Below are 22,309 nucleotides of genomic sequence, written 5' to 3'. Positions count from 1 at the left end.
AGCTGGTTCTTTGAAAAGATTAACAAAATTGACAAACCCTTGGCTACACTTACTAAGATAAAAAGAGAGAAGACACTGATTAACAAAATCAGAAACGTAAAAGGGGAAGTTATCACGGACAACACAGAAATACAAAGGATCATCCAAGAATACTATGAAGGACTATATGCCACCAAATTCAACAACCTAGAAGAAATGGACAAGTTCTTAGAAACATATAGCCTTCCAAGGCTGACCATGAAGAACTGGAAAATCTAAACAGACCGATCACCAGTAACGAAATTGAATCAGTCATCCAAAACCTTCCCAAAAGCAAAAGTCCGGGACCAGATGGCTTCACTAGTGAATTCTACCAAACCTTCAAAGAGGATCTAATACCAATCCTGCACAAACTCTTCCAAAAAATTGAAGAAGAAACAGTACTCCCTAACTCATTCTATGAGGCCAACATCACCCTGATACCAAAACCTGGTAAGGACAGCACAAAAAAAGAAAACTACAGACGAATATCTCTGATGAATACCGATGCAAAAATCCTAAATAAAATTCTAGCAAATCGAATACAACAATGCATTAAAAAGATTATTCATCACGACCAAATGGGGTTCATCCCCGGGGCACAAGGATGGTTCAACATCCGTAAATCCATCAATGTGATACATCACATAAACAAAATAAAGGACAAAAATCATATGATTATATCAATTGATGCAGAAAAAGCATTTGACAAGATACAACATCCATTTATGATTAAAACACTTAATAAAATGGGTATAGAAGGAAAATACCTTAACATAATAAAGGCCATATATGACAAGCCCTCTGCAAATCTCATAATTAATGGAGAAAAACTGAAGCCCTTTGCTCTACGTTCAGGAACACGACAGTGATGTCCCCTATCACCTCTGCTTTTCAACATAGTGTTGGAAGTGCTTGCCAGAGCAATCAGGCAAGAGAAAGAAATAAAAGGCATCCAAATTGGGAATGAAGAAGTTAAATTATCACTCTTTGCAGATGACATGATGCTATATATAGAAAACCCTAAAGACTCCACCAAAAAGCTATTAGAAACAATCAACGAATACAGTAAAGTTGCCGGCTACAAAATCAACGCACAAAAGTCCATTGCCTTCCTATATACTAACAATGAAATCTCAGAAAAAGAAATACAAAAAACAATTCCTTTTGCAATTGCAGCAAAAAGAATAAAATACCTAGGAATAAACTTAACCAAGGATCTGAAAGACCTATATGCTGAAAACTATAAGACATTTTTGAAAGAAATTGAAGAAGACACAAAGAAATGGAAAGACATTCCGTGCTCATTGATTGGAAGAATCAACATAGTTAAAATGGCCATATTACCCAAAGCAATATACAGATTCAATGCAATCCCCATCAAAATCCCAATGGCATATTTTAAAGAAATAGAACAAAAAATCATCAGATTTGTTTGGAACCACAAAAGACCCCGAATAGCCAAAGCAATCTTAAGAAAAAAAAACAATAATGGAGGTATCACACTTCCTGACTTTGGCTTGTACTACAGGGCTACAATAATCAAAACAGCATGGTATTGGCAGAAAAACAGACACATAGACCAATGGAATAGAATTGAGAACCCAGAAATAAAACCACATAAATATGGACAGATAATTTTTGACAAAGAAGCTAAAAACATACAATGGAGCAAAGACAGCCTCTTCAATAAATGGTGCTGCCAGAATTGAAAAGCTATGTGCAAAAGAATGAAACTGGACTGCTATTTGTCACCATGTACCAAAGTTAATTCAAAATGGATCAAAGACTTAAGCATAAGACCTGACACAATAAACTGCATAGAAGAAAACATAGGTACTAAACTTATGGACCTTGGGTTCAAAGAGTATTTTATGAACTTGACTCCAAAGGCAATGGAAGTAAAAGCTAAAATAAACGAATGGGACTATATGAAACAAAAGCTTCTGCACAGCAAAAGAAACCATTGACAAAATAAAGAGGCCACCAACTGAATGGGAGAAGATTTTTGCAAACATTACCTCCGATAAGGGGCTAGTATCCAGAATATACAAGGAACTTATGCAACTCAACAACAAAAAAACAAACAACCCAATTGAAAAATGGGCAGAGGACTTGAAGAGACATTACTCCAAAGAGGACATACAAATGGTAAATAGACATATGAAAAAATGCTCAACATCACTAATCATCAGAGAAATGCAAATCAAAACCACAATGAGATATCACCTCACCCCAGTCAGAATGGCTATCATCAACAAGACAAATAGTAACAAATGTTGGAGAGGCTGTGGAGAAAAAGGAACCCTCATACACTGTTGGTGGGAATGCAGACTGGTGCAGCCATTATGGAAGGCAGTGTGGAGTTTCCTCAAAGAATTACGAATAGAATTGCCATAAGACCCAGCAATCCCTCTCCTGGGTATCTACCCAAAAAAATCTGAAAACATTTAGAGATAAAGACACGTGTGCTCCAATGTTCATTGCAGCTTAGTTTACGGTGGCCAAGACATGGAAACAACCAAAATGTCCTTTGAAAGATGAATGGATAAAGAAGTTGTGGTATATATACACAATGGAATACTATTCGGCAGTAAGAAAAGATGATATAGGAACATTTGTGACAACATGGATGGATCTTGAGAGAGTAATGCTGAGCGAAACAAGTCAGACAGAAAAAGCAGAGAACCATGTGATTTCACTGATATTGGTATATAAACCCAAAACAACAAAAGAACAAGACAAACAAATGAGAAACAGAAACTCATAGACACAGACAATAGTTTAGTGGTTGCCAGAGGTTAAAGGGGGCGGGGGGTAGTGGGTGGGAGATGAGGGTAAGGTGGATTGAATATATGGTGATGGAAGGAGAACTGACTCTGGGTGATGAACACACAATGGTATTTATAGATGATGTAATACAGAACTGTACACCTGAAATCTATGTAATTTTTACTAACAATTGTCACCCCAATAAATTTAATTAAAAAAAAAAAAAAGAAGTGAATTGATAATAAAGTCAACTCATTTTATACTGCGTAAAAAAAAAAAAAAAAAAGAAAAAAAGAAAGAAGGTAAGTGCTGTTTAGACTCAGACATTAAATCTATTTCTCCAGGCTGACACACCTTCAAGGTGAGATGCCTCCATTCATTGCTCTCTCTTTGTCCATTAGGCAAATATTTACTTTGTGCTGGTCTAAAATCTGACTTATCAATCTGTTAGGAGGAAAAGCAAAGAAGCCAGCAGGTGAGTCTGCCTAAGAAAGTCCAAAGTGCACTATTTACACGTACATCACTCTCTCTTTCAAGACAAGAAAGAAAGCTCCCCTCCCATATGTCAGTGTACCAGGTGTATTTAGACCATCATTAAAGGGAAGAACAAAAAATAATCAGAAAATATCTTAAAAAATATAAAGAGAGAAATTGAAAAAAGTAGTAGAAACACATCTGATTCTGACATTGGAAGTAAATATCATAATCCCCATTGATTTGCTTGCCATTGAGCACTACATTTTGAGGGACAATGACTTGGCAAGAAAAAGAAATGATGGGCAATAAGTGAACCCAACTTGGGAATGCTAGCCTCCAAGGACAGCAGCTGAACAATGGATGCAGACATGGGTCTTTCCCAACACACATGCACACTGGGCCCAAGCCACAGACAACAGTGTCATAGACTGCTTACAGAAGGAAAGTTACCCACTAAATGGTGCAAGCACAGCCTGGCCCATCTGTCATAAACATTGGGTCCAAAGGCCACAGGTGCAGACGGTACTAAAAAGTAAAAATTACACTCGGGTAGCGGCCACTTGATAGAACAGGAAAAAGCAAAATCTAGGATTGGTTTCCAATCAATAAATGGGCTAAAAACAATCTATTCATCTTTAGCACCTGTTGTTTCTTCCTCTCTCTGATTCCCCATGAATAAAACAGTTTTATTTATAAAAGATGTTGTGTGTACCCAGGACCAGCCTTTAGCCTATTGTCAACTATGCAAAGTTTGTCTTTGGTGCCCTCCATGGCCAGCTGGCCCATACTGCTTCCTTTCTCTCCCAGCAGGTGTCAGGACCCCCTCTTCTGGCCAAAACCCTCTCTCCAAGCCTTCTCTCATGCTCCTGATTTCACAAATGTTTCTTTAACACCTAGAATGCAAATCACTGTGCTATACAAGAGGTGAGAGGTTGAAAGAGCTGTAAAACAACCATTGTCTATATTGCTGACATGCCAGTGAGTGATACAAACACAGATACTGGTAAGCAAAGTACAGACATTTCTAGTGATCTAACAGAAGGGGACAAAATAGCCATGAAACTATGGAGGAAAAGAGTTAGTTCCAAATTGTTTTGAAAAACCCTGGGGAAGACATAGAATGTGAAATATAGCTTGAAGAATGGAAAGGATTGGGAAGAATTTTGATTGGCAGAGAAGAGGAGGAAGAGCACTCCAATGGAGGGAAGATAGGGGCAAATGTATGGAATTTGGAGGGTTTAGGTAGCAGTAGGAAGGCAAGAGATTACATATTGTTTTGAATTCTGGATACACCAAACACTAGATGTTTGAACTCAGAAAATTAATTATCCTCTCTGAGCCTTGATTGCCTCATCTGCAAAATTAAAATTCACCCAACATAAATTTATTGAGGATCGTATATGAGCCAAGCTCTGTGCTTGGTGTTGAGGGTGCAGTTGAATTAAGAACACATACTTTTTAAGAATATCTCAGAGGGCTTATGTTAGGATTGAGGAACATGTATGTGAAGAACTTAGCACAGTACCTAGCAAGGAATAGTTGCAATGAATAGCTGCCAATGCCTATGGAGTTGTAGTGGTGGTGGTTGTGGAGGTAGTGAGGGAGGTGGTGAAGTGTATGTAGTGGTAAGCATAGTTGTAGTGGTAATGATGGTGGTAATATGGTGGCAAAGTGGGTGGTGGCAGTGATGAAGGTGGTAAAGTGGGTGGTGGTGAAGGAAGTGAAGTGGGTGGTAGTAGTGGTGGAGGAGGTAAAGTAGGTGGTGATGGTGGTGAAGTGGGTAGTTGTGATGGTAATAGGTGGTGAAGTGGGTGGCAGTGGAGGTGGTGAAGTGGGTGGTGATAGTGGTACAGATGGTGATGAGGGTAATGGTGGAGGTGAGGATGAGTAAAAGGTGCTGTTGGGAATGAGGGGTTCACTCTGCTAGAAAAGTAGAGCATGTGGCAGTAGGTTTGCAAGAGAGATGCCCTCTCAGAGTTTAAGAAGAGATAGGATATAGCCTTAATAGAGAAGAAACAATTCTAATGTGGAAATAATGGCCTTAATATGACAGACACAAATCTGATGTGAAATAGACTTTGAGTGAGCAAAGTTCTGAGCAGGAAATAGGCCCTCTCTACAGCCCTGAAACTCTACTTTCTGTTCACTCCCAAGGCCAGCTCTCCGTGCAACTCAGACATTTATTAAAATTGATTTAATCGACTCAGCACTGGCAAATGTGAAGAATAATGTACCCTTCTCTGTTGTTTTTGGAAAACATGGCCAGTGCTGCCTAGAGCTGTGACAGAAACCTTTCAGAGTCTGTGACAGGAGAAATGTAGACAGGAGGCAAGTCTTGTGAGGCAGCATCACAGTCCTGAACAAGTTGCCTCGAAATACATTTCAATTTGTAAATCCTATTTTCTACTGACTTACCATGTGAAAGTGCACATGTGTTCCTCTAGAAAAATCAGGTACTCCAAGACAAAACAAAACCACACCGAAGAGGGCACTAATTTTTCATTTTTAAGAGAAATGAAAAAAATCATAAAACTATTAATAATACTTCTCGTCTAATGCACATCCCACACCTACATACATGTGTAGTTTTGTCTCTCCTCACTCCGAAACAGAGGTTATAGGCTGCTGCCAAAATAATCTAAATGTAATAACCATCATATTTTTCGACTCACAAATCTTCACAACATTCATTAATGCCTGGTGTGTTCTCTATCTACTATAATGTCCCAGAGCCACCACTTTCCTCTCCCCATCTCAGCAAAGAGCATCATTGTCTAGCTAGCAACATCAGCGTCACCTTGGTCATCTTCTCTTACTTATCCCGAAGCCATTCCCTGAGTAATTTCTGTCAATTTTACCTATAAATTTGTCCTTTTGTGTGTATTTAAGTTTGGGCTTTTGCCATAAGTTGGCCTTCCCTACTCCAATCTTCTTAAAAATTTAAAATTAAATAAATAAATGCTAGAAAAATTTCACAATGTAAATTGGAAGAAATGAGGTAGACAGTAAGCCTCAAAACATACAGAAAAATGTCTTCAAAATCTTCTTTCGTCATGTCTCTTCACAGATCTCACATCTCATGAGAACTTCTCCAACTTCCTCACCCATTCTTTTCACACTCCAGCCTGAGCTGGCTCTTTTCAGAGTCCTGGTTTCCTCTTCAACCTTCTTTTTCCTTTTACTTCTTCATTACTCAGATTTTTAAAAATTGAATTCCTATGCCCATCCAGCTCTGTAAGAACAAAAAGATAATCCTCTAAGGCCCACCTCCTTCAAATGGTGGGGGATGGGAAGTCAGAAAACTGATTTTACATTTAATAATGTTATTCTTGTCACAAAAGGAACACTGAGGGCAACCAGCACTTGCTATACTGTCAGTACTCTTCACTGTATGCCTTTTCTGCATGTTTTCTCCCCCCTACAACTAGGAAAAAAAAAAAGACCCTTAAACAAAGAGCCTAGAGAGCACATATTAAGCGTAATGACAATGTTATGTTTTCCCAAAACCAATCCTATGTGCTTAGTATAAACCATTGGCTTTGGAAAATTCATATGCTGATCAACTGAAGGGAATAGAAACTCCAGAAAATACAGCAGAGGCAGTGATTCATGAAGCAAGAGTGGATGAGCATAGAGAGAACATTTCCTAAAACATATGGCAAGGGGGCCGGAAACTCTGTAAAGTGAGTCACTGGGAAAGTCTTTCATTTGAAAATTCCATCAGAGCATTTCTAACTATGGATGTCACAGAGTGTTCTGGCTGGGGCAGAGTAGGACTGATTTCTTCTGATGTGTGAGAACCACCACAACCATCTCCCTATACTTTCATTCAACAGTGATTCAGTAAACAGCTAGTATGTGCCAAGTATGTTCTAAGGGCTGGGCCAGAGCAACCATCAGAGAAGACACAAACTTATTGAGCAAATAAACAAAGAGGAGGAGAAAACATATATATCATATTAAAGAATGATAAATGCTTTGGAAAGCAGGGAAAGAAGACAGTAGTGAGTGGGGAGAGCTGGTGAAAGTGGGGATGGAGCTTTTCAGTTTCACAGGATAATAAAGGTAACATTCCAGTCAGGAAGTGAGGGAGCAATGGAGCCATGAAAATATCTATGGAAGAGCTCAGAATCTTATGAGATGAATTGGACGTGGCACAGGCATAGTAGGACCATTTGATGAATGTGACTGTTCCACAGTACAAACAGGCCAAAAAAATTACAATTAGAGAGACTGTATGGTCCATGAAAAGAAACCATCCTAAGGGAGGGAAGAGACTGACATGTTGTTTGAGATTCAATCACAGAAAACCATGTTAAGAGTTCAGTGGTAATTTCAGCACTGCCTAGCTATTAGCGAAACCTATCCTTGAGTGTGAGTGTGCCTGGAGTGACAGTATTCTCCACAACACTGGAAGCCCTCTCTAACCAAAATATCTAATTTGGGGATTCAGTTTTGAACAGGATTTATTATTACTTTATCATGAACAATGAAGAAATCTCTCCCTTACCTTTCCTCCCATGTTTTCTCCTCTAAACTCTCCATTTTTATTAACAATATTACGTTGACCCAAGTTTGAAGCATTTTTATTTCATTCTGTAAACACAGTTTCACAGTGGGTTCATCTTCGTTCTGTCTTTAAAGGGATGGTAAGCTCACCTCTAGTCCCTTCACACCAGCTTGAATGGCTGACCTTTATCATTAAATAGTTTCTTCATGAACCTATTTCGTGAAACTTTAAAAATGTTTACTTGTTATATGTATTGTGTTAACAACAACTTGTCTAGGTATTTAAATTCTTGAGTTCTATTTTTCCTTAAAACTTTCTTCATCTGCTTTTCCTTGAATCACACTATGAAGTGTGATGCCAGCATAATTTTATTTTACGTTTATATTAGTCCTCTCTGTTGCAGAAATGTTTTCTTCTACTTGATTTTTTGGATAACATTTTTCCCATTTTGCATCAGCATTGCCTGCTCTCCATTTTTATTTTATTTGGCTAATTGTTTCCATCTTCCTTTTTCCTTTGCATTCAAAGGAGTTGTTTCAAATACCTCCTCTGTCACTGATTTGGTTTTCAAATGAATTGCTATTCTGCTTCCTGATTATTCTAATGCATTTATCAGTTCTTTAGTGGTATTTTTAGGTCTTCAATTTGTTTTTTTAACATCATACCCCATTTCCGTTACATTAATTATGTTTATTTCTTAATCAACTTGATTAGTATCTTGTTTCACCTATTTGAGTTTATTTTGTTCAAAATTTTTAAATTATCTTTATATCAAAATTACATATATACATAATCTAGAAAGTCAGAAAGGGTTTCATATTTTTTAAATGGTTTGTATCCACTCTTTTCCTTCCTTAGATGCTACCACTTTTCGAACCTCTAGTTAACTGTTTTTTCTTTAATTCCATATTTTCAAGTAATATGCTTGAGTTGATTTTAGGAAATTCCATTTTGGCTTTAAGATTTAGTTCTTCCTCCTCTTACACCCAGCACACGCACAATCCCACTCCCATCCTCCACGGTAATATTACCATAATTCCCACTAATTTGTGCTCTGTTTACATACAAATTTGTATGTAAAATTTGGTCAAAAACAGTAGCTACCACACAGAGTTGTGAGGGTTACAAGTTCATAGAGATAAAATGCTTACAGGAGTACATCGCACAAATTAGTGTTAGTTGTGATCATGAATTACTACCAGAGGTGGATTTACTAAAAGCTTTGAAGCTTAAGCTTCAAGGCTCCTCACTTATAAAGGCTGCTCCAAAACCCTGGGAAAAGTCCTGATGATGTGCTCCCATGGTTAAATGCTTTGTAAAATCTGAAAAAAATAAGATACTTTAAGACCAATTGATTAAGACCATAATATTTCACTCCAGCTTCCCCCGTCTCACTTCCCCTCATGTGAGAGTTTATTTTTCTATTATTTTGTTTTTATTTCCAAGAATTATTTTGTTCTCCAAATGTCTTGTTTCATGATTGTATCTCTTTGGAAATATTAATAATCGTCTATTTTTAAAGCCTTCCTCTTTTTATTTTTATTTTCTCCCAATTTGCGTGCTCCATTTGCTAGTTTTGCTTAGAGGCCTCCCTCCTCTATCTGGTCCTCCTTGGTTAGCTGTGGATATTTAAGAGTGAGGGATTAGAGGGCTGACTGGGGTCCTTAGTATAAGAGTGGAGATTTTTGACTGTGAGCTGCACAGGCAGCTTGTCTTCCATTGTCAGAATCTTCAGAATCTTTCTTCTCCGGCTGGTCCAAGTCCCATGGAAAATGTTTCTAATATTTTTCTGAATGTTAAAGTTTTGGATGCAAGTATTATACAGGCTTAGTGAGGGAAGACAGTGGCAATAGGAGGCTAGGTCTCCAGAATGCAAATATTTACTTGATTTCAGTGCATATAAACTCAGATGTGATTTTGGCCCTTCAGTAGATAGATGCTCTTTTATTACCAACTCCAAAAAAATAAACCTGTGTCCTCTTCCTCAGTGATGGGTGAGTCTCCAGGCTGCACAAAGGGAAGGAGGAAATGAATACTGCACATCTAACTCCATTTATATGGACTCGCAATCAAGTCTCCTTATTTTAGCAGCCTTCCTTCTCTCTCCACCTCTAAAATGCCCAAGTACTCCCAACTTCTGAGGCTTTGGGGGATTTTGCCCTATATATTAGATTAGCTCTCAAATTTTCACCTATTGGATTAAAATTTAGATTGTGGGGGAGCCTATTACATCATTTACCTCTCATTCATCCTATATCCTAACTTGTGAATTTTTTAAAATTACCTTTATTATTTCTGTGGGGATTTGAAAGGAATTAAAAGTAGATGTATGTGTACAACCCATCATCGCTGCCCAAAAATCCTCCAGAATGCATTTCAGAACCATAACATCTTCTACACATTAAACTCTACTTTATTCCTCTTCCCTTTTCTTCCTGTTCTCGTTTTTGTAATACTTTGCTTGGTCATCACAGCATTTCCTTTCATTGTATACTTATTTAACTGAACAGTATTTTTCAAGATTTTTTTCTCTTTTTAAGATTTCTTGGATAAATTCTCCTTTAATTACCATATGTCCCACCATCTCTGACATCTGTTTATCTATTCCTCAGTGCTTAGGTTTGATAGATGGCTATTTCCCATTCTAGTACTTTTGACTCAACAGCATTAGGAAGAGGTTGGAAAGAGTTGTCCCCCAAAACCCCTAGGTTTTTGGTATATGTGGGCTGGTAGACTAAGATTCTGCATTTAAAAATCCTGGATAATTTCCAGTCAAGACAGTGGAGTGGGTAGATGCTTTGCTTGCCTCCTCTCATGGCCACATCAGGATGACAACTAAGCTATGGAAAGCCATCAATGAGGATTGCTGAGGTTTAGTTGAACAGTCCTACAGCTGGGGACATATGAAGGGGGCCACCTCAAGACTGGTGGGAGGAGCAGAGATGCAGAATGGGCTGGCCTACATTTGCATATGACTTAAAAATATAGATGGATGTATCCACTTCGGAACAGAGGTCCACTCCCCAAGGATTGAGTGGTGGAACACACAGGGCTTCCCAGCCCATGGTTCCAGAGGTGGAGCAAGAAGTCCCCATAACTTCTGGCTGTGGAAAAGGTAGACTGTGGCTGAGTGAGATGGAGGGAGACTAGAATCCAAGGCATTCTTCTTAAAGATCCCACACACAGACTTGCTTACTGACAGACTCACTCCCTCTGAACTCCAGCACTGGGGCAGCAGCTCAAAAGGTGCCAGGGATATACTGGGAGGAACTGAGTTGTCTGGAGGGCAAGGGCTAGTGGGGAAGCTTTCTTCCAGACAGACTTGCTGCCAGAATACATTGCTTATTTGTTGGGCTCTCTCCACTCCCAGTATGCAGGTGTAGGTGGTTACCATATCTGAGTTTCCATCAACCTGGCTAACACCATTCATTCACTCAGCTCTGGTTATTCCCTGAGACCCCGCCCCCACCCAAGCTGCTTCTTGGTTGGCTTTTCCATACAAACAGCCCATCTTGGCTCAGGCTTCGGACTTTCCTTATATATCTCAAAAACCCAAAAAAGCATCTGCCCGTGGCATGTACCATACCACTTGCTGAGCAGCTCTAAGCTCAGCACTAGTGGCAGCCAGCCTTGGTTCACATCTTGACTTCTCAAGGTACCTCCAAGCTCAGCACAATTGGAGTCCATCTGCAGATTGCTTTGTGGCTCGTGCCAGGTGGCCCTGGGCAGGGCACAGGCTGTGGCTGAACTTGGCCTGTGGCAGTGCCCCTTCTAGGAGACTTTGGGGCTGACACCTGGCTTCCTCCAAGGACGACACAACCAAAGGGCAGACTGGGCAGGAACCAGAGCCCTACTAAAGTCATTCCTGCTCTGTAGGGTCAGCCCCTGCACAACAACTCCTCCACTGTAGTCATGGCCAGTCCTCACAACCAATCAGCCTGAGGGTGAATCCTTCCCATTGACATGCAAACAGCAACCAGGGCTCAATTACAACAGGAGGGCACACACAACTTACACAAAGGACACACCTGGAGCACCCGGCTCAGGTGACCAGAGACAATGCACCACTAGGCCCCACAGGACACCTACTACATAAGGCCACTCTATTAAAATCAGGAGAATAGCAGCCCTACCTCATACACAGAAAAAAACACAGGGAGGCAGTCAGAATGGAGACACAAAGAAACATGTTCCAAATGAAAGAATAAAACAAAGCTCCAGAAAAAGAACTAAACAAAATGGAGACAAGCAATCTACCAGACGCAGAGTTCAAAACACTGGTTATAAGGATGCTCAATGATCTCAGGGAGAACTTCAACAAAGAGATAGGAAACATACAAATGGAGATAGAAAACATGAAAACATGAAACACATGCAGAAATGAAGACTACAATAACTAAAATGAAGAATGCATTAGAGGGAATCAACAGTGGATTAGATGAAGCAGAGGACTGAATCAGCAATTTGGAAAATAAGGTAACAGAAAACACCTAATCAGTACAGGAAAAAGAAAAGAGAATAAAAAAAAACTAAGGGTAGTTTAAGGGTCCTCTGGGACAACATCAAGCATACCAACATTTGCATCATAGGGTACCAAAAGAAGAGAGAGAGCAAGGAATTGAAAACCTATTTAAAGAAATAATTATAGGAAACTATCCTAACCTGGTGAAGGAAATAGACATACAAGCCCAAGAAGCACATAGAGTCCCAAACAAGATGAACCCAAAGAGGCCCACACCAAGGCACATCATAATTAAAATGCCAAAGCTTAAAAACCAAAGGAGAATCTTAAAATCAACAAGAGAAAAGCATTTAGTTACCTACAAGGGAGCTTCTATAAGACTGTCAGCTGATTTCTCAACACAAACTTTGTAGGCCAGAGGGATTGGCATGAAATATTCAAAGGGATGAAAAGACGAGATCTACAACCAAGATTACTCTATCCAGCAAAGCTACTATTTAGAACAGAAAGACAGATAAAGAGCTTCCCAGACAAGAAAAACTAAAGGAGTTCATCACCACCAAGCCAGTATTACAAGCAATGTTAGAGTGTCTTCTTTAAGATGAAAAGTTAAAAATATATTAAATATATGAATAAAATGGCAATAACTACATATCTATTAATTACTTTAAATGTAAATGAATTAAATGCTTCAATCAAAACATAGGGTTGTTGGTGGATAAGAAAACAAGACCCTTACATATGCTGTCTACAAGAGATTCACTTCAGATCAAAAGACACACACAGACTGAAAGTAAAGGGATGGGAAAAGATATTTCATGAACATAGAAATTAAAAAAAAAAAAAAAACTAGGGGTACCAATACTTATACCAGACAAAATAGACTTTAAAACAAAGGCTGTAGCAAGAGACTGAGGACTCAGTAATACCACCTCAGGGTATTTATCCGAAGAAACCCAAAACACTGCTTCATGGGGATGTGTGCATCATATGTTCATTGCAGCACTGTTTACTATGGTCAAGATGTGGAGGCAGCCTGGGTGTCCGTCGATGGAAGAATGGATAAAGAGGAGGTGGTACATATATACAAGGGAATATTGCTCTGCCATGGAAGGAAATGGGTTTTTGCCACCTGTGGCTGCTGGGACTGACCTCTAGGGTATCGTGCTAAATGAATTGTCAGACAAAGAAAGACAGATGCAATGTGATTTCACTGATAAGTGGAATCTAAAGAACAAAATAAACTAGCAAACAAAACAGAAAAAAACCTCATAGATACAAAGAACATTTTGATTTCCCAGATGGGAAGGCAGGTAAAAAAGGGGAAGGGATTAAAAAGTACACGCAATGGGATTTATAGATGATGTAATACAGAATTGTACACCTGAAATCTATGTAATTTTACTAACAATTGTCACCCCAATAAATTAAAAAACAGAAAAGAAAAAAAGAAAAAAAAAGTACAAATTTGTTGTTACAAAGTAGTCATGGGAATGTAGGGTACAGCATAAGGAATATAGTCAATAATTGTGTAATAACTACGTATGGTGTCAGATGGGTACTAGATTTATCGGGGTGATAGATGGGAGGGGTTTTGAGGACAGGGTAAAATGTTAAAGGGATTAAGAAGTACAAATTGGTAGTTACAAAATAGTCATGGGGATGTAAAGTAAAGCATAGGGAATATAGTCAATAATATGGTAATAATTATGTATAGTCCCAGGTAGGTACTAGACTAGTCAGGGGAATCACTTCTTAAGTTATATAAATGTCTAACCACTATGCTGTATACCTGAAATTAATATAAAATAATACTGAATGTCAAAAATAAACTCCTGGATCAGTGTTAGGTCTACACCGTAGAGGCACATTGCACAGTTCCCTTAGCTCAGTGGAGCCACCAGATACACAATCTACTCCAGGCATTCACTTACCCCATTTCAGGCTTTCTCCCCAGTACTTTTTTCATTGTTGGAAAATTAAGACAGGAAAATACGTCAATTTATGTGCTGAGTTACTTATTTACAGCAAAGAAAAATGACTTCACCTGGGATTTTTCTGGTCCTTCATCCCTTGAGCCCCCTGTTACTTAAATAATTGCCTCTTCTTTTCACTTGTGTCTTCCATTCCACTAAATATCTAGTATTTGTTAAGACAAAGATGAGCTCTGGTAGATTTCAATCTTTCTGTTTTCTTTTTCTTTCTTTTCAGCCTAGAGAAAGCACTGAAGTTCTGTTCTCAGGAATCACCAATACCTCTCCTTTGGTGTTTATATAGCCATTAAGTCTTCTCCCCATGTTGGGCAATGGTAATAAGATTTCAGGTTTCTTTCACTAACACATCTGCTCAAAGTTAGAATGAGGTGGAATGTTGTCTGTTTCCCTGGTTTCTATGTTCAAAGTTCAAAAATCATGCCACAATATTGCATGATTCCTTCTGGGGTGTTTTTTTTTTTTACTTATTTTTTGTACTTTTTTAACTTAATTATATTATCTTACTGTGAACATCCCCAATGATATTTGAAATATTATTTTTTTTAAATATTTTCTTTCTGAAAATACTGCCAACTGTTTTTTGTGGGTTTTTTTGGCTATTCAGTTTCCTCATCTATAAAATGTGACATAATAGTATCTACCTAATGGAGATGTGGTGAAAATCTAATGAGATAAGTATTGTAAGGTATTGTGTGTGGTCCTAGACTAATTGTAAAATTACACAGTTGAGTAGAGACTGAATACTAGAGATACTGTGTCTCTCTAGACAGGTAGTAAACCATTCAATGAAGGAGCTCAAAAAAGATGATGCTACCATTTGGCAACCATCATAATAATAACTGATACAGGCAAGAATTATCAATAGATGTTAAAATTAGTGAGATAAAAATCATATAAGAAACAGAACCTTATAGTCTTAAAATATCTCCTTATGAGGTATTAACATTTAAAAGAGAAAAACAGTGACTCTGCTGTAAAAAGCTTTGACCAATAACACCTTACTCAAGGGAACAAACCAGTAATAAGACAAACCGATACCCAGGCCTTATATAATACACAGAGAACACAGTATCACTTTTGTAGTGTCCTTGCCAAAAATGGATAATGTGAATCAAATCACGAGGAAACATCAGACAAACCCAAACTGAGGTGCATTTTACAAAATAACTGGTCTCTACTCTTCAAACATGTCAAGGTTAGGAGAGGTAAAGACTGAGAAAATATGCCTGATTGAAAGAGACTAAAGTTTCATGACAGTTTAAATATAGTACATAATCCTGGTTTGGATTCCTGGATAAGCTTTTCTTTTTTTTCTATAAGGGACACTATTGGGATAACTGGCAAAATTTGAAGAAAGTCTATAGATTGTATCACTGCTAATTTCATGATTTTGATTGTGGAAAGGTAAGATAATGTGCATGTGTGTAGGAATATACACTCTGACATTTAGTGGAAAGGGGGCATCATGTCTAGATCTTATCAGAATATCTTATCACAAATGTTTCATGAAAAAAATAATATGTAATATATACATGTGTGTATATATATAAATACAGAAAGAGAAAGAACAAATTTGGTAAAATATTAACAATTGGGAAATCTTGGTGAAGGGTATTCAGAAATCCTTTATACTTAAAACTTTTTCTGAGTTTGAAATTATTCCAAAATTTTTTATTTCAAAATAAAAAAAAATTGAAATGTCAGTACTAAAGCATAACCTCCTTTTAGAGAGGTCTGTTTCTGAATCAGTAATGAGGAAAGTTATGGTTTGGGTTTTAAATCCCAACTCCAGAGCTTACTAGTTTTACGATTTTGAAAAATTTTCCTTACTTCTCTGAAAGTCTCAGTTTCATCACCAGTACAGTGGAAATAATAATAACAATCTCTAAGGGGTCTTGAGAGAATTAAATGAAATAGCACATTCAAATGAAACCAATGCCTGACACATAAAAGTGTTCGGATATTTATGGAAAGAATGAATGATTGGCCCTGCAGAAATGAAGGGAATTAAAGCATTTGCAAGCCCATGGAACAAACATTGCTAGCATTTCTTCTCTGATTTTATAACATCCTAACATTTAAGAGATAAAGAACAGGTGATGTGAGGGATGCAAAAGGAAAGAGGAAGATGAAACAAGCTGTGATCTATAAAACTCATCATTCTGTTTTCATGAACTAACCATCGCAGAAGATACCAAGCAGAGTTGTGGGAAAAGATGCCAAGCAAAGTCCATTTTTTCCCTTACTGTCTCTCTTAGTAGTTTAAGAACTTTAAAACTAAGTCATCCTTTGATATTTCTACCACTTTCCTATGTTTTCTATCAAGTTATGAACATCAACTTATGTTTCATGTTTAACCAAAGCCTTAGTTAAAAACAAAACTCAAAAATCCTGCTGATATGCTTTAATGCTTGGACTCTTTTTTGTAAGTGTGATTACATACATATTTAAAAATAAAAGTTTCTTCAGGGTCTCCCAAGTACTCAGAATAGCATGCAACCTATAACTTTCAGTTACCTTTTCCAGACCCAGTTACTACTTTAACCAGTTGATATATTATTGCTTCATAACCATAATTCTGTTTATGCCTTTTGAGCAAGCTGATGAAAAGAAACATTTACTTAAGGTTCCCATCAATGAATGCAGAGCTTAGACTAGTCTTTAGCTTATGCAAACGTTATGCTTATTAATTCAGAATATTCATTCAGTTACTCAAATATGATAACAAAGCTGTACAGTGAAAGACTGATACTCTTTTATACATATTAGTTTTGCACAAAAATCCTTTGGCTCCGGAATAACTGACCCCATCTGAGGAGTCATATACCTGTTTGAATTTTTAAAACTGTGATTTATGTATCAAAACTATATCATCAATGCACAAATTATAAATTAGCAAATAAGTCTATCTGATTAAGAACGCTCCAGCTGATTTCAGCTTAAGACATTGTAAAAGAGTCTGTGTGCAGGCCAGTCCACACCAACTTCCACAGCATCCTTTTTAGTTAAAAACCAGTGATATGACCCATGCCACCTGTTTCACTGATCCTGCTGTACTCCTATTTTGGTCAGAGTTCTCTTTTGAGGATTTAAACTTTTATGAAAACAAATAGCAAATATTTATTCAAATTGATCATTTCACACCCTACAAACTACATTTCTTACTATAAAATTATATTTATTTACATTAACTTTAACAAGCCAAGGATTATTCAATGTGATAATTGCAGTGGTAATTGTAGCTAGTAGAAGGGCTGGTAGCTAAAAACAACTAGCAATAGATAGATAGATAGATAGATAGATAGATAGATAGATAGATAGATAGATAGATAGATACATAGATACATAGATACATAGATACATAGATACATAGATACATAGATACATAGATACATAGATACATAGATACATAGATACATAGATACATAGATACATAGATACATAGATACATAGATACATAGATACATAGATGATAGATGCTTTCATACATATATGCTTATTTAGTTATATGTATATCCTTACTAAAATTTCTTATACACCCTTAGAAGTAGATTTTTAAAAATCTGCTTACTTAAAAACACACTTCAATGGGATACTCTTGTCCTAAGTGAGTATATCAAACAGAACAAAATATAACAAATACAGAAAGAAAGGAACGGTTAGGAGTGGGGGAGGAGGGGCAAGCTCTGATTTTATGTCCAGATGTAGACAGCAGATGATTAATTGTTGCAGCTCTCTAGATTTTGAGTTCAATGTAGAGCCCATGGGGAGACTTCTACTGAAGCCCTGTACTTAGACAGCAATCTGCTCCCATTTAAAGAGTTCCACTAGTGGGATTTGCAGACTATATATTATATTTTTGTCTTATTTGTCAATTAATCCAGTCACTATTCAATCAGTTGTGAGGACAAGAGCCAAAGTAAAGGGAAAAAAAAGTACAAAATGACATTCTAACTGCACTGTCTGCCTAGATGAGGTGAAATGTTTAAACAAAACAAAGAATGTACTCTACAGTAAACAGAGGAATCTTTTACAGACCACAGGAACAATGATTTCAATTTCTCCCTTCTTCTCTGCTCTTCAGGAACCATTTGGGTGTGGAAATAAGCATAGTAGAACAAAACTCTCCATGATTTGTTAACAGAAACAAGATCTAAGACTGATTCTCTAAGGTCAGTGTGTATGAGTCAGCTGGGATTCTGAGGCCCCATTCAGAGATTCAGAGGTGGTCACTCCCTGGTGGGCCAGCAATCTGTACTTGAAGGAGTTCCTGGGGAGATTTAGGGTAAGAGTTTGGGGGCACTACTCTCAGGAATCTGCCCAGGAGCCATGAGGAGTGAAACAAAACCTAGAACACAGGTATCAATTGTGTTCCTACCTCCCAAATGAAAATGAGAGCTGACAAAGCAAACCTGCAGGCAGCTAGCTGAAGTTTTAATGTCCAAGTGAATACTTTTGTGAAATATATCCACCTCTTAACCAACCCATTCACATTAGCCTATTACATGAAGTCTTTGGTATTTTTCCTTTTGCTACACACATTACTCATATCGGGAAGTGAAGTGAGCTGAGAGTTCAAGGGCACTTTTGACTGGCACCAGACAAATCATTGCAGTTGCCTGGGAAACCTTTGAAGACAACAATACTTTATATGTCAAATATCTCAAGTTAATATGAGCCAAAGTCATTTAGAAGGTAAATCCAAGAAAGCTAATGGCATAAGAGAAACACTTGGCTTGTAAAAGTAGTTCCAATTTGTTATGTGCTCATGAACTTTTGAAAAGATAAAAAGTGTTTTATAATCCTAATTAGCCTATAAAAATGATAATCTTAAATGCTAACTTTCAGATTACAGTAGAAAATTCAGGTTAAAGACATTTAGATTCTGTAAACATTTATGCATAGACCATTAAACTAGAGTTTTTATAATAACCTCATGACAAAATACAACATGTTTTCAGAAAATTGTCCCTCTTAGTTCTTTGGAATTCTGTTCCAGTGTAATACGTCTTTTTCCTTCTAGACTTCCAGTGTAAAATGTATGTCTAATATTGAGTACAAAATGTTCATTGTAGTAATTTTGAAGAGAAATAACTTAACAAGTAGAATAATGTTCTACTGTTTTACGTCATGAAAGTGTATTTAGTGGAAAACTTTCTAAGCTCTATTTTGCTTCAAATGTTGAGGTTGATAAGGGATTGTTCCATGAATCTGAATTTATGATTTCTTCAATATTTTTCAAAAGAAATATCACTTTGAAAAGCTTTATAATGAAAATTTGTGCACAGCACTGGTACTTGCATTCACATAGTCTTTTGTAATAAAATAAATCAAAAGGAAAATCAAGTGCTACCACCTCTGAGGACTACAAGGAAATCAAGATTTGTCTCACACCTCAACACTTTCATGGTTAGAGGCTCATTTAGGGATTAACACGTTTGGACTCTTTGAAAATTATTTAGAGAGATATGATTTTGGTGGAGGATGCTGTCCAAAAGTACAACTTTTTTTTTTTTAAATTAAAGTTTATTGGGGTGACGACAATTGTTAGTAAAGTTACATAAATTTCAGGTGTACAATTCTGTATTACATCATCTATAAATCACATTGTGTGCTCACCACATAGAATCAGTTCTCCTTCCATCACCACATATTGGATCCCTTTTACAACTTTCATACAGATATTTTCACTTAAATTTTTAGAAGTCTATTTGCAAATTCTTCTGAGTTCATTGCTCTGTGCTTCCCTCTGCTGGTAATCTCCTGTAAATGGTTTCAGGAAACAATCCTGTTGCTGTGGCTTCCACCCACCCACATTGCCACCTGAATTCATAAATACATTGCTCAAAGGGCTCTGTTTCTTATGGGGTGACGTACACAGCTGTATTTTAATTTAAATGCTTAAATAATTAAGTTAAAACTTTTTAAAAGTGCAGAATCTTTGCATTTAATTTTATTTCATGTTGGAGATGCTTTTTCCAAAGAATATTAACTTAAACAATCACAAACCAAAGACACTATTTTATCTAAAAAGTTTGGTTTTAAAGTCGGTAAGGAAAACAATATGTAATTTTTAATTTATTTAATCTAGGATGGTTTTATTAGGAATGTCATAATTTTTATCTCAGCTGGGTGAACATGGCTTACAGGAGACTCACTTCTATTGCATTATTCAATGTAAATTGATCTAAAGGGACCATTTCTGTTAATTTGACAACATTGTATCTCAAGTGGAAAGATCAAGGCTCTAAGTTATATGCAACAAATGTATCCCACCAACTGTTTGAAAATCAGAAGCTCTTTCCCATTGGAAAATAACTCCAATGTAACTTCTACTCTAGTTATATATAATTGATTTATTTTACCCAAAATCATGAGACATAAAACTGACACAGTCCTGAACACCAACAGCTTGATTTATATGCCTACTGGAAAGACAATCTTGTTATAGTGCTAATGCCATGTGTATATAACCTACCAACAAATAAAAATGTTAGCTCTGCTTTGCTTAAGAAACTCAGAATCCCAAACACTACATAGTAACTAATGCAGTCTTTGTCCCTCTGAACTTCATTCAAAGTACCCGTTCTAAATGTTCATTTCAGTGACCTAAATTAGCTGGAGATTCAAAAAATAAATAAATAAATCTTATGGCTCAAGAGAAAAATCATAAAGTTGGATTCCTCGGTGCCCATATTCCAGTAAAGAGACATACAGCATGCGTATGTTATAGGTCCCCTACAACGACAAACAAACGGTTCCAGCATTCAACATGTCTTCATATTTGATGCTTAATATATGTAAGCAACAGATGTACTTCTCATCTAAGTACCGTAAAAGTGATTTTTTAAGAATCCTAAATAAAAAATGAGTCAGTCCCAGTGCAAATGTAAACCTAAAAGAAATTCCATACTGTGCAAGTAACATTTGCAGTGTTAAACACATTGACTTTTTAGCAGGAGAAGTGCCTGGCGAATGTCATAATCTGTCAGATCCCCCCTACTCCATGTACATGCTTTCTATAGCTATCCAGCTGTCATTAGAAACAATTCCTGATGACCATCAATTGCCACAGGGGACCCAGGACTAGCATCCCCCTGCCCATCCACGCCTGAAAGAGTGAGGGATAGAAGGGGGACTCTCCTAACTCCCCCTCTTCTACCCTGCATCAATGGTAGGTGTTTTTCTCCCAAAGTTCGACCCAGTGTGACAAAACGAAATAAGTTGAATCTTCTTTTTACAGTATTTTTTTTTCTTACCTTTACCTGGTGGATCTCTACAGATGTGTAGAAAGTTATCTTTTCCGGGACATATTCCAAAATGCTCTTATGCTGTTTCTCAGGATTTCTCCACACTGCCCCATTCAGAAATTTTCTAACTTTCTAAAGGAGGGAAAAAAAAAAAATGTGCACATGAAATTATCATAAGAAACCATTGACCTTTAACCAAATCTAAACAAAGGTCAAACCAACGGAACAGCACCTTCCAAAACACTATGAGGCATTGGTTTTAGTGTCATGGATAGAAATATTTTCTCTTCATAGCTTTATTAAAAATGTAAAATATTCACAGTTATCTCAATAATTGTTTTCTCCTTACCTCTAGTATTCCAGCGAGGTCACATTCTGTTAAAAACATCCTGCCTTTCTCCCTACAAAAAGGTTTCATAGAATCAGAATGCAGAAGCGCTGCAACTTGCTAACTTTGCTCTGTGTTATTTACCAACCGCACAAAGAAAACGCTGTCTATTCAGAACTCATTTCAAAACTCTTTTCACTGAGAGTGAGCGAACAAGTGGGCTCATGTCCCGAGCTACAGTCACATCTCCAATGGTCCGGTGCTGCCGCGGGGCTGGCACGGAGTGGCACTGCCCCCCTGCTGTCCTACAAGGGGCCCTTGTAAACAGTGGACATGGACTACACAGACGGTGGGAGTATAAGAAAGTGGCAGGGGCGGGGGCTAGGGTTTTTTCATTTCTCACCCCAAGTTTCTTTGCTTGGTTGCCCTAAATTTCTGACATGAGGCTATCCTCTTCCCCTGAGGTGCCTTCTTCCAGATACAGTTTGGTCCACAGGC

The 22,309-nt window shown here is 37.4% G+C and overlaps 1 long non-coding RNA gene across 1 annotated transcript in view; it reads right to left on the bottom strand.

The window, feature by feature from the left end:
- Positions 1–21,995, bottom strand: part of LOC148757646 (uncharacterized) — a 219,937-nt gene extending 197,942 nt beyond the window's left edge. The window contains exons 1-2 of the long non-coding RNA XR_016021723.1: positions 21,833–21,995; positions 21,493–21,615 (exon numbers count right to left, since the gene is read on the bottom strand). This is a non-coding gene — a long non-coding RNA (uncharacterized LOC148757646). The remainder of the gene's footprint in view (positions 1–21,492; positions 21,616–21,832) is intronic.
- Positions 21,996–22,309: the final 314 nt, after the last annotated feature.

Source organism: Rhinolophus sinicus, chromosome 7, assembly GCF_057876585.1.
Source record: "Rhinolophus sinicus isolate RSI-liver-muscle chromosome 7, RSI-T2T, whole genome shotgun sequence".
In the NCBI taxonomy this organism is placed as follows: domain Eukaryota; kingdom Metazoa; phylum Chordata; class Mammalia; order Chiroptera; family Rhinolophidae; genus Rhinolophus; species Rhinolophus sinicus.
The sequence above is the reverse complement of the archived record's forward strand: the minus strand, read 5'-3'. Positions and strand labels throughout refer to the sequence as shown.